Consider the following 17,399-nt stretch of genomic DNA (forward strand, 5'->3'; position numbering starts at 1 on the left):
TTACATGAATATGATTAAGTTCAAATTTTCAAGGCAAGAAAACGGCTGTGATACATTATTTCTTGGACCTGCTGTTACATTATTCTCCTAACTCTTGGTACCCATAGGCTGCAAATATTTTGAGGATTTCATTGTGGTAAGACCCTCACTCTTGTTCACTGTTATACCCTTAGTAGAGAACCCAGTGCTCAGTAAGTATGTACTGAATGTAAAGAGGAGTATTCTCAGCCTGTCCTCTTAGTTTACATCAGTCTCAGGATCAGAATAGTATTCTAATTCTTTGATGGGAGGTAGACCTTTTACATACAGCTTCTTCTGAGTATAGAGTTAGGCATTGTACTAGTACTTAAATGTATCACTCCGCTGATCCTTCTGCATTTCACGAGATGGGTGTTTTTCATTTCCATTTTAGATTCATAGAATAACTCTAAGATAATTTAAGAAAATTGCCTGAGGTCACACACTTAGTAAGAGACGGAGTCAAGATTTGAACCCAGCTCTACCTGATTTCCAAAGTTTAAGTATTTTTCAGCATACTGTGGAAGCCTCTCAAGCATTCCCTTCATTTCCTGTCCTTTTGTTTTCTAGTCTTTTCATTCACAAAACTGTCTGGCATCCTGTTTTTGTGTGTTTCCTTAGGGTAAATACAAAGAATGGTGTTATGACTATCAAGTCATGAAACTGACATCTAAATAAGTATGTTAAAGCTTATACGTCCACATGAATGGTGTTTCTTTTGAAGTGTTCATCATGGCATGTGTGCTTTCTATTCTCAACATATTGTCTACGTGCCTGTGTCCCATTCTCTTGAGTGCCCTTAATGTGGCAACTCTTTGTTCTTTGAGAATATATTTCATCTTTAAAATGGCCAAAGGCATTTGGGAGGCAGTCTAGTGAAGATGGACAATTATTTTGGGAAGGACTGCTTTTAGTGAAAAATGATATATGAGTCTTAAGTGTTGAGACTGGTCTGGTTATAGCCTTTGAATTGTTCTGAAGATTTCTCTCCAGGAGGGATCCCTGAACTCTTTTTTTTTTTTTTTTTGTACAACAAATATTAGGACCTGTGCCAAGCACTGGATATGCAAGACAGATGAGTCTTGTTCCTCATGGAGCTCTCAGTCTGGCAGTGAACAGATAAAACAGCGAGCTATGGGTTTTCATTACTTTTGTGACACATGCACGAGAAAAAGTCCAGGGCGGGATGAGCACCTTGTCTCTGAGGAGTCAGAAAGCCTTTCCCGGAGTTCCCGTCGTGGCGCAGTGGAAACGAATCTGACTAGGAACCACGTGGTTGCAGGTTCGATCCCTAGCCTCACTCAGTGGGTTAAGGATCCGGCATTGCCATGAGCTGTGGTGTAGGTCTCAGAAGCAGCTCGGATCTGGCATTGTGTGGCTCTGGTGTAGGCTGGCAGCAACAGCTCCAATTAGACCCCTAGCCTGGGAACCTCCATATGCTGTGGGTTTGGCCCTAAAAAGACAAAAAGACCAAAAAAAAAAAAAAAAAAAAAGAAGAAGAAGAAGAAGAAGAAGAAAGGCTTTCCCACTAGGTGGTAGGTGAACTAGGGTCCTAGGGTCCTAGGGTAGGGGCAGGGTTTCTCAGCCTCCACACTACTGACATTTGCACAGGATGATTCTTTGTTGTGGGTCTGTCCCTTGCACTATAGGCTATTTACTATTATCCCTGGTCTCTAGCAACTAGATGCTAGAAGCACCTGCTTCAGCTGTGACAACCACCATGGTTTCCATTGTCCCCTGCAGGGCAAAATTACCTTGGGTGAGAGCAGCTGGTGGAGGTAAAAAAGCAATGTTCCATGCAGAGGAAGAAGTATGTGCAGAGAGCCCCAAGATGCGAAGGAGTAAGGGAAGCATATTGGAGAACTGAAAGAATGCTAGAAAATTTTTGGTGAGACAATGGTACAGCTAGACTAGTTGATAGTCTCCATAGCAAAGTTAGGCATCCCTGTCCTATTTGAGAAAATTTCATCTCCTACTAGTTATACCTCATACTTTGTCCCTGCCTTCATTTCCCTTCTCTTTTTCCTGTATTCTCTCTCCCCCCACCCCCACCCCCCCAGGTTTTGTAGAGGCTGCTAGGCTCATACACTGCCCATCCAGGTACATTTCTTTGTGGCAGTCTCCTTTTCAACTGGTTTGAGATCCTCTCTATCAAACTGAGCATGATTTGAATTAATTATAATTAAAACAAAAGCATAGTAATAAGCCAGGGAAAAACCTCTCTAGTGAGGGGAAGGTATCTAAACTATAGGCCCTAACAAGAAGCAGGAGGCTGTCCTGAGCACCACAGGATATTTAGCAGCATCTTTGTTTTCTGCTTGCTAGATGCCAATGCAATGGGATGTTTACAGATTTTGACACAAATGAAGCAACTTGTTGAATGGCGAAAACATCCACCTTTGCAAGACTCTGGCTATGGTAGTAAAGGAAACAGAAAGAAAGAGGCAGCCTGGGTGTGCTGTGAATTACACACATGTGCGGTACAGGGGAGCTGATCCTCGGGGCACACAGGAGGGGTCTGGGTAGCCAGAGTTTTGGGAAGTTGCCTTTATATGCAGCCTTGTCAGCTGACCCCAGGAGGTGGTAGAAATATGGTCATTATCTTTATGGTCTCTGTTGTGAAAAACATTCAAAAGCAATGCTAGATAGCCAAACTTGCTAGAACGCTATTTAAAAGATTATGCGTTGGACGCTGTGGTATATGGAAAGACTGGCTAATGGGGACCTGCTGTATAGCACAGGGAATTCTACCCAATATATTCTGATAATCTGTTTGGGAAAAGATTATGAAAAAGGATAAAAAAGAACATGCACTGGCCGTGCCTGCATGAGTGGTCTCTTTTATGAAGGTAAAAGCTTTGCCTATCAGGACCATAATTCAGCAGCTCTTCTCAGACAAGGTTATTCGTATTTAAAGTATTGTTCACATTGATTACAATTATTTGCTCGTGTTGTTGTCAGAACAGGGCTTTTCATATACTGCCTTTGATGTGGCCCATTGCTATATGCTTTTGGAAACTACTTTAACTGTCTCAGGTGAATGGCATTATTCCTTTTGGTGGAAAAATCACCCACCATGGCTTTTGTATTCCTACAGGGACTCATTTTTAAGCCTCTATCTGTTCATTTTTGTTGCTATATGCGCCCCAGAGGGTGTGAATGTCCCTGTTTGAAGCCTGTTGTCCTCACCAGACTAGAAGCTAGGAACAGCTGCATCTGTTTTGTTCACATAGCATCCTCACTGTCCAACAGGCATATAATAGACTCCCAGTAACATGTATTGAATTATGATAGTACAGTCGTCCCTTGTATGCGTGGAGATTCGGTCCAGGACCCTCCATGGATGTCAAACTCTGAGGATGCTGAAGTTTCTTATATAAAGGTGTGATATGGCTTGCCCTCCCAACCCACAGATAAGGAGGGCCAGCTGTAATTGATGATGGGAAGGGGAGGAACCCAAGGGAAGATTTTAAAAAGGTAAGGGAGTTCCTCATGTGGTGCACTGGGATCGGCAGCCTTTCTGCAGCGTCAGGATGCAGGTTTAGATCCCCCACCGGGCACAGTGGGTTCAAAGGATCCAGTAGGAGGTGAGAGGAGTTAGACTTTTTAAATTTTTTTTAATTGGACATAGCGTGGAATCTTGGGCACGTTTTACTTACCCTCTGAAAAGTTTGGTTGATGTCAGCTCATATCTGGCTTAAACAAATGTTAGATGTAATCCGAATATGGTTACAGTTTACGAAGGTTAAAAAGTACATTTTCTATCTTTAAATTGTTTATTTGTACCAATTAGGTGCTCTACCATACTAGAAGAATTTGTAGTTCATGATCTGACATTTCAAACCAATATATTCATACCTGCTTGGCTTTGCCTGTGAAACAATGAGGAGGGGCTGGGCCACTTCAGGGTCAGATTAAGAAACTTTCTTTACTTTAGTTAGCCTGAATTTTCTGAGTCTGAACTCCTTAAGACAGATATTGTCTGCCTAACCTGAGGTAGGTCTGGGAGTGCAAAGCTGGCAGCTTCCTCCTTCTCTACCCAATTCATGTTTATTTTGTTAGCCAGTTTACTTTTCTTTATGTCTCACTGCCTTTCCATCCACCCTCCACTGCAAAATACTTCTGAGACAAAAGAGACTCTTGAGTGGAACTACATTTAGGGCCAGACCGATACTGAAAGACAGGTTACCTTAAACAGTAGCAAATGAGCATGCTGTGATGCCAAAAGTTTATTTAGGAAGTTATGGCTGTGCAGTCAAAAGGTTTCCTATAGGAACGAGTGTAGGTTGGGTTGAGGAGAATGTTTTTCTAAACCCCAAAGCACAGTTGCTGGTTGTTAGTGAATCATTCTCAAATTCACGAACAAAACCTTCTAGGCAGGGTATAATTGGGCAAGGTTTCTGTTGCCTTCAACAACCACTTGTTAAGGAAGACCTTTGTTGCTAGTTGCTCTTCTGCATACATATGAATTGAGTGTGTGTTGAGGTAGTGTAAGGAGTAGAGAAATTTGGAAAGACTAGACCTAAGTAGGTGCAGGTATTTACTATTTGGAAAGGCTACACCTAAGTAGGTGCAGGTATTTTCTGAGATTTCGGCGAGTTGGAATGAAGATTGTAACTTGAGCTGTGTATCAAATAGAGAAATAGAGAAGCACAACTCAAAACATTTTGCCAGCTCTGACATTTGTAGATATTTTCTGTCCCTGGTGTGATTACATTTTTTTATTCCCCCAATTAAGAATTTTAGACCATTCATAGGGAGGAAACTGGCTTTAATGAGTGTTCCCAGGCATGGATGTTGGAGTTAAGTGCCTTGCAGACACTTGGTAAATACTGACTGACTGAGGGCATGTGTGGGCTCCCAAGGGCGTCTTCAGTACTTGCTGTTTTCCGTGAGAACCAAACCCAGTGTTGGAGCATCGCTTCTCTGGTTTGGGATGGTTTCCTGAAATCCTTCAGTACAATGACATTGATTAGCTGCCAAACTAATTGCTGTCTACCACCAACCTTGTTTCACAGGCAAACCGTGCCCAAGGGTAAAATAACAAGCACACTGAGGCAAACTTTCCAACATGTGCCCCCCAAACCTTCCCCTGAATTGAGAAAGTGACCTTTTGGGGAACAAATGTTCTTTCACCTTCACTGTTTAGACGTTGTTAACACTGGGCCAGCTGCATGATTGATGCTCAAGCTTTCCTCTTTTCTGTGGAGTAGGTTCTACTCTTTCCCCTTCAGAGCTGTGAGCTTTTTATATTGTTTTCCTTTGATAAGGTGACTGGGCTGCCCATAAATTTGAATGTATTTTTTAATGACCTGGTGGTGCTGAAAGAGTGTTATTCTCCTTTGTAGGCTTCTGGCTTTTCTTCTGCAACTCATGCTGCCAGTTAAACCTTTCGTGAATGTACCCTTTTCTGAGTAATCCGTTTGAAATTAAAAAAATTTTCTTTTAAAGATAGGTTTCTTGCTTATGGTTTAGTTTGATTGTCTCAGGCTTGGGTATAATTGGGCAAGATTTCAGTTGCCTTTTTTGAATGTATTAAAAAGGGCAGACCTTTTAAAGTCACTCTTGGCAGCAAGCTTCAGAGTTTTCGAAGTGGAGGAAATGTCGAAAGGATAGAAAATCCAGTACCAGTTTTTGTTAATAATTTTTAATTGGGAGGGGTGATGGTGGGGCTTGAGAGTGGAGAGTGGATGCTTCCTCAAAGCCCATTATTGCACACACTGACAAAAGGGGAGACAGGCAGTGCAGAAGTATGATGAATACAGACTCCTGGGTGAAGTGTCTGACTTTGAGCAAGTTCCTTATCCTGTCTGTGCCTCGGTTTCCTTGCCTACCTCATTGGGAATATAGTGAATATAGTACCTACCTAATGGGGTTGTTGCACAGCGTTAACAAGTTAAATATACACAAACTGCTTGAGCCGGAATGTCCTGGTGCACTGTAGGTGCTACCTGAATGTTAGCCGTTATAGCGCCTTCAACAATTCTGCAATCCCAATAGCTCTGAACTAAACAATAGGCGTTTTGTTATTTTAAAAATAAATTTATTTGGTGGTAAAGCTGAACATGAACCAACATGAGACTATTTTTGTCTTTATTTATTCCATTTAATGTGAATATTTATAAGTTTTGCTGTGGAAAATATTAATGTGTTTGATGTGGGATGCTATCCAATCTACTAGATGGGTTGCATATGTATGGTGTGTGCACCATATTACATTTCCCAAATCAGAAAAATTCTGTGTTCTGAAAATATCTGACCCAAAGAACTGGATATACTCTGAGATAGGACAAAGTATTGGCAAAAATACTCCTTGTTTGATCACCCATTCTGCTTCTTCTTGATTACATCCCTTGGTCTTTTCTATTTTTTTTTTAAGGGTATAAAGTTTAATTCACTAGGAAGGTATAACAATCATAAATATATTTGTACCACACATCGAGTACCCACATCTATTAAGAACTGAACGGAGAAATAGACAGCAATACAGTAATGCAGGGGATTTCAATACTCCATTTCCTTTTTTTTTTTTTTTTTCTGTAGAATATATTTCTTTTTTTTCTTTTTTCTATTTTTTAATTGGTATTTTCTTATAGGAATGGAAGGAAATAGAGATTTCTTAAGCAATTCACTCATTTATTAAATATTTGTTGAAACCCTACTGTGTGCCAAATTCCCCTACTTTCAGGGAGCTGATTGGCCAGCAGTAGCCAGACTTCACTGAGGACATACTATGTGCAAGGCTTAATCTAGACCCATTATTAACATGGTCTCTGATCCTTCAGAATTATCATTTCTGCAAAGGAAGAAATAGAGTTTCAGAAATGCTAGGTAATGTGCTCGCAGTTGGTGGATGTCAGAGCTGGGGCTTAATTCTGTTCTGAGTGGCTCCGTCATCCCTGTTCCTTCCTCTTGATCATGTTACCTTTGGCTGAGAGCTCTTGGAACTGATGGCAGTTAAACAGATTCTTGTAGATTTTTATCTCTGTGACATGCCCCATTCTGTAAGGCCTGGTGAACAGGAAGGGCCCAGCCCGGGGGTGGACTCACTAGTGTTGTTCCTGCTTGACCTCCCTCGACGGGTTGTGTCATGACCTGCAAAGGGCACGTGAGCAGCCAGTTGGCTAGTCAGCCAAGTCACCAGTGAAAAGTATGCAATGTGATATACATGAAATATTGGAAAACTGCAAAGTCACTTTTGTCTCTTTTTCACATGTTTATGGAACTAGAGTTATAGACCATGAACATCACAGATCTTAAGCATTTAATTCAGTGATTTTGATTAGAATTAAACAACTGCATATCTACTACCCTAGAAAGTTTCTTGCCCTCTTCTAGTTAAATTTTACCCCATAGGCGGCGACTGTTCTGATTTCTCTCCATGGTTTGGTTTTGCTGGTTGTGGACTTCATATAAATGGAATTAAACAGGATGCAATGTTCTGTGTCTGGCGTCTTTTGAATAGTGTACTTTTTCTGAGATACATCCAAATTGCCGTGCTATCAGTAGTTCATTCTTTGTTATTCTGTGTCGTATTATATTGTGTGAATATACTGCAATTTATTTTTGTATTCTCTCTTATTGTTGAAGATTTGGGCTGCCTCCAGTTTGGAACTATTGAATAAAGGCCCTGTAAATATTGTATAAGTTTTTTATGGACAAAATTTTTCATCTTTCCTGGTTAAATTATTAGAATTAGAATTAAATTGCTGGGTCATAATTTAATAAGAAATTGCCAAATAGTTGCACTGTGGTTGCACACATTTTAGACCATTGATGTCTGAGAGTTCTAGTTGTTCCTCATCCTGGACAATCATGTGTAGTCTGTATTTTTGATTTTATCTATTCTGGTGGGTGCAAAGTGGTAAATCACTGTGATTTTAATTTGTACGTATGTAATGATTAATGACCTTAAGTATATTAATATGTGCTATTGTCCATTTGTATATTTTCTTTTGTGGACTCACTTTGCAAGGCTGTGTTCATTTTTTATTGGGTTGTTTGTCTCCTTATTATTGATTTGCTTTTAGGAGTTCTTCATAGATTAGAATACAGATATTTATTAAATGTATGCATGTATACAAACTTTCCCCCCCGCCATTGTGTGGAAAACTACAAAGTCATTTTTTTTAAAGTAAAATTTTCTTGTGAGATAGCCTTGAGATTTTGGTGACTGCCTCATGCTGATGATAGTTTTTCCTGGAATATTTTCTTCTTTCAAACAGGTTGCAATTGGCAAGAAAAGGGATATTGCAGGAAGAAGTTCATGTTGCTTGTGGCCTCCCAATTTTTCCCCTTATAGACACTTCTCTGAAGTTATAATAGGAACATGTGATTCACACTACAAAAATTTATTTTCCCTGTTTAAGATCAAGTTATTTAATTAAAGGAAGTAGAAATGATTGGACAAATTAAAACAGCAAATCTAAAAACTGTTTTTTTTTTTCAAAAAGCAATAGTTTGTATCTATTAACCCCAAGCTCACCAACCACCCCACTCCCTCCACCTCCCCCTTGGCAACCACAAGTCTATTCTCCAAGTCCATGATTTTCTTTTCTGTGGAAAGGTTGATTTGTGCCATATATTAGATTCCAGATATAAGTGATATCATATGGTATTTGTTTTTCTCTTTCTGACTTCACGAGATCCTGCTGTGTAGCACTGAGAACTATGTCTAGTCACTTATGATGGAGCATGATAATGTGAGAAAAAAGAATGTATACATGTATGTCTAACTGGGTCCCCATGCTGTACAGTAGAAAAATAATTGTATTGGGGAAATAAAAGTTAAAAAAATAAAATAAATAAAACTTTTTTTTTCCCACAGAAGGAACATTTATAAAGATGTGGTAATTATTTAAAAGTTTTCTTTTTAATTATAAAAGTAAACACATTTCATACAGAATGAGTTGATAAATATTTTCAAAGAGAGGAAAACTGAGCACTGAAAGTTAAAATAACCAGTTCATTTAAAAAGTAAATAAAACACTCCACAGATTTCTTAATTTCAGGATTAATCCCCATTTTGCTTTTGTTAGTCAAACCATATGGTATTTCTTTCTGAAGAGAAATGTTTTAACAATTCGAGATATCACTAGAATTGGCTCTTGCCTACGTAATCAAGGGACATCCTTTAAGAAGCTGAGAGATGGAACTGGGTTTGTTAATTTCCAACATCAAATCCACTGCATATATCTTCCTGTTTGAACTCTTACCTAATTGAAGAGGATCAAATAATGACCAAAGGCCATATCAGGGGAAGGAAGCATGAATTTCAGCCACCTTTTATCCTCTCGAGTATTTATTGGCTGTACCTGAAGCTTTCCCCCTCTTTGGACAGTAAAATTGGGTGACTATTCTGAGCTTCTTCACTTACCTTTTGGGCTTAATCCCCTCAGGAACAGGACACATCCAGGGGTAGGTTTCTAACCCCATTGCTTTCCTAGCTCTTTTGGTGTCCATTTAAGGAATCCAGCTTCCTCTTGATTCATGGGTCATTGTTTCTATTATGGGCTGAGTTGTGTCCCCTCACAATTCATATGTTGAAATCCTAACTGGCTGAGTATTTCAGAAGGTGCCTATATTTAGAAATAGGGTCTTTAAAGAGATAGTTAAGTTAAAATAAGGTCGTGAGGGTGGGCTCTAATGCAATGTGACTCATGTCCTTTTAAGAAGAGGAAATCTGAACACAGACATGCAGAGAGAAAACCACGTGAAGACAGAGGGAGGAGACAGCCATGTGTAAGCTACAAAGACAAGCCTCAAAAGAGACCAACCCTAATAATACTCTGATCTTGAACTTCTAGCCTCCAGACTGTGAGAAAATGTATTCCTGTTGTTTAAGGCATTCAGTCTGTGGTCCTTTGTTATGGAAACCCTAGCAAAGGAATACAGCCTCTAAGGGACCATCACTCCACTATTGTGAATATTAAATCTTACTAGGTCAGGGCAGACACTGAGCTAAATGGCAGCCCACATACTACTCAAAGGCTCAGAACATTTCCATCAGTCATTTCTTTTTTTTATCTTTTTAGTATTGGTTAAAATCTAATAATTGTAGCTTATTGGATGGCTTCAAAGTATTATGTAAGTTCAGACTACTATCCCTGAATTCTATGTGATTTTCTACAAAATAGGCATTCATATAAAATGTACCAAACAAATATATTTTTAGAATTTTAGAGCACAAGAAAAATCTTCTTTTAGATGTTTAAACATAAACCTTTTTTATTCTGGGGGGAAGTTATTGAACATTTCTGTACCTCAATTTCCCCTTCTAAACAGGGGAAAATAATAAGTAGCTTGTGGAATTTTTTAAGATCAAATAAGTTTTTTTACTTCAAATATACCTGGCACATGATGTTTGTTAGAAAAAATGCTTTGGGATCTTATTTATTTTTTGTCTTTTGTCTTTTTAGGGCCACACCCACAGCATGTGGAGGTTCCCAGGCTAGAGGTCAAATTGGAGCTACAACTGCCAGCCTGCACCACAGCCGTAGCAACGCTGGAGCCGAGCTGAGTCTGCAACCTACACCACAGCTCATGGCAATGCCAGATCCCACTGAGCAAGGTCAAGGATCAAACCCACAACCTCATCGTTCCTTTTCAGATTCATTTCCACTGCACCACAATGGGAACTCCAGGATCTTCTTGACTTTTAAACGATTTAGCAGCTCAGGAATAAATCTGCATCAACACACTCACACATGCAAGTTTTCGCCTCTTAATATGTTTGCACTGATGTAATACTTGTATTGGAAGAGAAAGGTTGAAGTGAGTACCTTCTCTGAGAAATGGTGGTATCTTTCCTGTTCCTTTATAGCACTTCAGAGTTGTTCGCCTTCAGGGAAGAACCTCTGACCCTTCATAAAGACCCACAAGCCTTTCCGCTGCTGTCTATCTGGACTCCATCACTGCAGAAAGAGATTGGGACCACTTCTGGTGACTGACTTTTAGACCTTCTGATTCTCCTTTCTGCCTTTTGTTTCCTGAAGACTGCAGTTAATTAACGTGGAATTGAGGGAGTCGTCGTCCCAAAGGTCAGTGAGAACTTTTTTTTTTTTTTTGATCGGTAAGGAGTAGATTTATTAATATAGGATGCTTGTGAAGGATACAGACAGGAAGGCAAGAGGGCTCTGCCCCAAGAACTAAGTGGGCTACATTTTTATAATCAAAAGAAAAGTGGGGAGGGAGAGAAGACCACCTTTTTCCTCTTCCTTTGTAAAGATGTTACAGGAAAATGGGGTGAGAGAAGATGGTCATGTCCCAGGTCTTGGGCAAGTTCCTGGGACTGGCCACCAAGCGTGGGTCCTCAAGCAGGAAAGAATTCAAGAGCCAGCCATAGAGGAGTGAAAGCGGGTTTACTGAGAAATACACATTCTATAGGCAGAAGGTGGTCCATCTGGGAAACCAGGGCCAGTGCTGGAAGAAACACACCTCTCAGAAGGTGAGAGCCCTGGAAGTCAATAAAAACTTGGTGGTTCCATTTCCTCAAGTACACATGGAAGCATCCACTGCTCAGAAAAGTAGCCTTCCTTCAGGAAATTCATAAGGGTTAGTATGCGTTAAGGGAAACATACCTGCTAGCCATTGACACCTTAGCATTCATGACCTAACTCAGTAATCATATATCTCCTCCTGCTCGGAAGCTGAAGCTGGAGGTGAACTAGGGTTTGAATGCAGGTAATGAGGCAGGAAGGGCAGGCCAGAGCAGCAGGAGGATGCCAGAAAGGGCAGGGGCTGTGGGGAGGAGAAAGGCAACATTGAGTGGGGGAGATCCTTTGGGGGGCTAGCAGGATAAACCTATGCTGTTGGTGATATTGTTCAGGACCCTTAGAGCCCAATGTTACCTAAACAGGACCGAGTTTCTCCACTCGCCTCCTCCCACCCTCATTTCTTACCCTTCTCCCTCCCCACCCCCATGCTAGTTACTTCTGGGTGCTGGGCAGACTGAGGCACAGCACTACTGTAGATGAGAGTTACCCTCTCAAGCCTCAATTTTGTTACCTCCTTCCCCTCATGTCTCCCTCAGAGTCCCCTCCTGCTGTGCCCAGGCCTGATTTCCTCAGTCCAGAACCTAATGTTTATTCCCACCTGGCCTGGGTCAGGTCTCCCACTGGGACTCCACATTCAGACTTGTGTTCCCTCCTCACCCCTTTGCCTCCTTCCCTTCAGAATTAACACAAATGTCACAAATGAGCCCCTGAATGAGGCAAGGCTTCTCTAAGATATGTTTTTGGCAGTGCAAACCTAACCTTCCCAGCATCTGCCTCAGAGGGCAATGGTACAGTTATCTGCATGAGTGTGATTAACATCTATATCTTATGCTAGATTGTAAACCCCCCAGCCCTGCCCGAGGGAAGACACATCTGCTTTTTCACCACTGCCTCCCCCAGGCCAAGCAGAATGCCTGGGTCTATGGAGATTTATGGGTTTATAAGGCCCTTGCAGAAGAATAGAAAATTACTAGAAGTAACTTTGTTTCTTTCCTCTGTAATTTCAACTATTGCTTTCTCCCATGAAGGAGGGCTATAATTACCTAAAACCTTATTTGGTCTGATTTTGCAATTGCTGACAAATGGTTCAATTTTGCATTTTCTCTGGATTTTGCACAGTGCTGGTATGTTCATTACCTTATATGGTTAGAGCTCAAAGGCTTTAATAGAATGACTTATTTCTCATTTCTGTGGTTAGTAAAAATAGAAAAGCCGAGTCTCGCTTACTTTTGTAGTCTGTTGTGGAATTTTGATTATTTGTTGGAAATGAAACTAATTTTTTTTCGCTGTTGTGAAACAACTGCCAAACCTTGTTCCAGCATATCATATGCATGAATAATAATGATGCTTATATTTCTATTACCTACAACATTTACGTGTACGAGTGTTAAAAAGTACCCGTGTGAAACCCAAGTTTTAGAAACACTTGGAGTTATTTGGGTTGTTCTTTGTATTTCCCAAGACTGGAAGCTGCCCTGTTCAGTGCTGAGTGAGAGTTTCTAGGGCTTTGTGCTCCAATGTGAGGCTGTGGGTAGTGGAGATGGATGTAAAAGTGTGAACTGAATGATTCATAGTCTGCTTATTTAATGTTCAGGGAACAAAAATATAATTACATAACTGAGAATCAGAGACCTCGCATTATGGTTGAAATGGGTTTCATTCCGCTGAAGATTGAGCCTCGTAATTGATTTTAATATTCTGTATTTGGGAGAAACCGTCAAGGTCAACGGGAGTGAACTGGGGAAGGAGTTAGAGGACTGGTTCCAACTCTGCTACCTTCTGTCTGTGTGACATTAGCCAAGACGTTTATCCCCTGACACCACACTTCTATTGGTAAAATGGAAATTGTAATAGCTGTCCTAACCTACTTCATCAGGCTTATGGTGATGATCAAACAAGACAAGGTTAGTCAATGACAAAAAAGGATTGTGTAAATCGAAGATATTATTTCACTATGTCATGTTAGTTTCTGTTTTTATTTTTATATATGTAATCCTATTTCCTCAACCTATTGTGAAGTTGAAGAAAATTGGCCATATTTATTAGTCATAGTTCAGTTAGGCAGAAGCACTAAGAGATGTAATATGTGAGACTTGTTGTTACAGCAATTTAACTTTACGCAGTTGTAGCAGTAGTCTTGGTGTCTTACACTGGAGCCCAAAGTCCACAGGGTAAGTGATTCAGAAGGGAAGATGGGTATAAAGTGGAGGAGAGCAACGGCAAACTGGAAGCCATAAGCACATACTGAAACTCATGTCCATTCTTACTGTCTCTGGCTATAATGTGTATGTCATGTGGGAAAAGCTGGTATACCTTGTCATGCTGTCATAACTGGCCCAGTAACTGGAAAAGCTGAAAGAAGATCTCGAGGAGGGTGGGGAAGCTGTAGGTCCAGCTGCTGCCCTATGCCATTGTGCTGATTTGGCAGATCAATGATAATCTGCCTGAGCTACAAAAACAGCTGCCTCTGCCTTTCATAGGCAAAAAAACCAGTATGATTGCTGCTTCTCTTCTGTATTCTGCATCTTGTGTAAATATCTCTCCATGGTATATCCTGGTGTGCAGGGCTGGCAGTATCACTTGTGAGGCTAGTATGAAAGGAAAATGTGGAGTTCCTTGTTCAGAATACAGGAGAACTTCTTTTGCCTTTCTTCTAGAGTGTTTTTCTGGACATGTCATGATGTTTATTATTTGATATTTAATGCTACACTATCCTAACTCATGAGATACTCAGGGGTGGATGAGGACTGCACAGATGCCTTGGACTGTATCCCATGACTCAGCATCTATGGACCACATCTACAACCCTCCCTGCCATATGCCTAGGACCCCACTGGGGTTCAGGGTGACAGCAGCTAATATAACAGAGACTCCTAGGGAGATTGGGGATGGGGGTTGTGTGGTAAGAGGTGAAGTGCTCTGTGAGCCAAGAATCCAAACTTCCAGAACATGCTCCAATAGCCCACTGGGCTTATAAAACACAAATTCAAGGACAAAATTAATAAGAATTTCAACACTGAGCACTGAACTCCAGTGGGGGTGTGGGTGGGGGTGGGGGGTGGTTGAGAACAGCTCTCCGTGCAGTTGCACTGTTTCCAAGTTTATCGAGCCTGCACTGCATATAGGAAAGGGAATTCTTGGAAGTGAAGTTCAGCCTAACCAAGTTGACATATCACAAAGCCCCCACACCATGCATTCTCTCTACTTCCTGCAATATCATATATTGAAACAAAATAGGAGGCTGTGGAAATAGCCTTGTTATTTTTTTGCACTGTGGCAGTCATAAGCACAGTCCTTACTGTGACGTCACCACCAGTTTCTCAACCACTGCTTCCTCTCAGACCAAGACTTTTGATAAAACATTGTGAGGACATACTACTATTTACCTGTGCCAATCTTTTATATCTCCAAGCTCTAAATATTACTGTTGGGTTCCATAGTCTGATGGGGATAGTCTTATAATTGAATTTCCCGTCTCAACAATGCATTCTTTGAGATTTCACTTATGAGATGTTGTAAGATGTCTGCTGACCATCTTCTTGGGGGAAATAGTCCTCTACAGGCCTCTACTTCTGTGCAAGGCCCTGAGCACTCTTTACCTGGGCATTTCTCAGTTACATTTGCAGTGAACCACCTTAAGAAATGAGGTAATAGCTCCTTCTTGGACAAAGAGCAGCCTTGCTATGAAAGTAGTAGATACATCCATATTGCTGCAGTTGGCATTATTTCATTATTCTTTATGGCTGAATATTACTCCATTGGATATATGTTCCAGGACCTAGCAATTATCATACTGAGTATGTCAGAGAATGACAAATATTGTATCACTTCTACATGGAATTTAATAAAAAATGATACAAAATAACTTAATTATAAAACAGAAACAAACTCACAGATTTCAAAACCAATGTTATGATTACCATGGGTGAAATAACTGGGGGGAGGGAAGAATGGGGAGGATGGGAATATATACACAGACACTACTGCATAAAATAGATAATTATCAGGAAACTACTGTATAGCACAGGAAAATCTGCTCAATAGTTTGTAGTAACCTATGTGGTAAAAAAGAATAGATATATTCTTATGTATGATGATTCACTTTGCTATACACCTGAAACTAATACCACATTGAAAGTCAACTATACTCCAGTAAAATGTTTAAGAAAGTAGTAGATTCCCCAGGTTTAGTGTCGGTATTCATTTGTCATTCATAGGATTGCCGTAACAAAGTATCACAGACTGGGTGGTTTAAACAGCATAAATTTATTTTCTCACTTGGAATATAGAAGTTCAAGATCAACGTATTGGCAGGGTTGGTCTCTTCTGAGGCTTTTCTCCTTAGCTTGTGGATGGCTACTTTCTCTGTGTGTTTTCATGCGGTCTTCCCTCTGCACCTGTCTGTGTTCAGATTTCCTCTTAGAAGGATATATCATATTGGATTAAGGCTGGCCCTAATGACCTCATTTTCACTTCATTATGTATTTAAAGACCTTATCGCCAAATACAGTTATACTGAGATGCTGGATGTTAGGATTTTAACACATACATTTTGGGGAACACAATTCTGCAGTGCTCCTTCTATAACATACCCCACGGCCCTCTGTATCACTACTGTGGCACTTTGGGGTAAAGATTATCTAACACAAATCATGATGCTTGCTGTGATATAAGTAATAAAGTCTTTGTCTCTGACCTAGGGATCTTGTGACTTCTGCCAGTATCCAGGAAACAGTAACAGGCTAAACTGTGAGACTGTAAGTTGGGTAAAATAAAATCCCACACCTGATGTATCTTTTATGTGGTATTGAAAACAAAAATCTCTGATAGTTTCTCATAATGGATCCAAGTGTACCAACAATAGTGATTTTAATACAAGTGTCTGTCTATTGAGAAACTACCAACTGGGTCTATATTTTCCCTTCTTGTTGGGGCGAAATTTGTCCTTCAATCCTTAAACCCCACATGAGGTGTTTGTGTCTTTCACTTTATCTTCATGGGGCATACATGTGTCTAAGACTCCTGAGCAGTGGCTTGTCTCCAGGTGGTGAGTTAGCGATGTTCATGGGAGCAGCTTTGACTCCATTTCATTCCCTGCTTCTTGTGGCTGAAGAATCTCTTCTCTTACTCCTAACTTCAGAAGACCTGTCCCATCCTGTTTGCCTGTCTGTCTGTGAGTGTGTATCTCCAAGGTCATGTATGGCTCCTGCTGGAGAGCATCTCTGCTGAGGCAGAGAGATATACTTCACTGAGAGGCCTCTACCCTTCAGAGTTTAGGGAATGATGTGAATCTCTTGCCAGGAAGGCTGCTAGAGAAGACATTCTGTGTTGTCAATTGAATCCTTCCCCACAACTCCTGTTATGAGCTACAACATTTCATCTAAATCCATATGTTGAAGGCTTAGCCCCCCAATACTTTAGAATGTGACTATGTTTGAAATACGGCCTCTAAAGAGGTAATTGAATTTGGGTTGTTTCCATGTCTTGGCTATTGTGAATAGAGCTGCAGTGAACATGCTGGTGCATGTGTCTTTTTAAAATGTCCATTGACAGATGATTGGATTAGGAAGATGTGGTATATATACATGATGGAATACTACTCAGTCATAAAAAGAATGAAATAATACCATTCGCAGCCACATGGATGGAACTAGAGACTCTCATACTGAGTGAAGCAAGTCAGAAAGAGAAAGACAAATACCACTTGATATCACTTATATGTGGAATCTAATATATGGCACAAATGAACCTTTCCACAGAAAAGAAAATCATGGACTTACAGAATAGACTTGTGGTTGCCAAAGGGGAGAGGGGGGGAGTGGGGTGGTTGGGGAGCTTAGGGCTAATAGATACAAACTATTGCCTTTGGAATGGATTGGCAATGAG

General features: G+C 40.5%; 1 long non-coding RNA gene across 2 annotated transcripts in view; it reads left to right on the plus strand.

Moving 5' to 3' along the window:
- The first annotated feature begins 3,501 nt into the window (after window positions 1–3,501).
- Window positions 3,502–17,399, plus strand: part of LOC110259417 (uncharacterized) — a 248,415-nt gene continuing 234,517 nt past the window's right edge. For both annotated transcript variants that reach the window (XR_002341803.2, XR_014838216.1), the window contains exons 1-2: window positions 3,502–3,605; window positions 10,841–11,057. This is a non-coding gene — a long non-coding RNA (uncharacterized LOC110259417). The remainder of the gene's footprint in view (window positions 3,606–10,840; window positions 11,058–17,399) is intronic.

This window comes from Sus scrofa, chromosome 2 (assembly GCF_054392235.1).
Source record: "Sus scrofa isolate SSC_HxYL_T2T_F1_AM1 chromosome 2, Sscrofa_HxYL_maternal_Yorkshire_Landrace_v2.0, whole genome shotgun sequence".
Taxonomy (NCBI): domain Eukaryota; kingdom Metazoa; phylum Chordata; class Mammalia; order Artiodactyla; family Suidae; genus Sus; species Sus scrofa.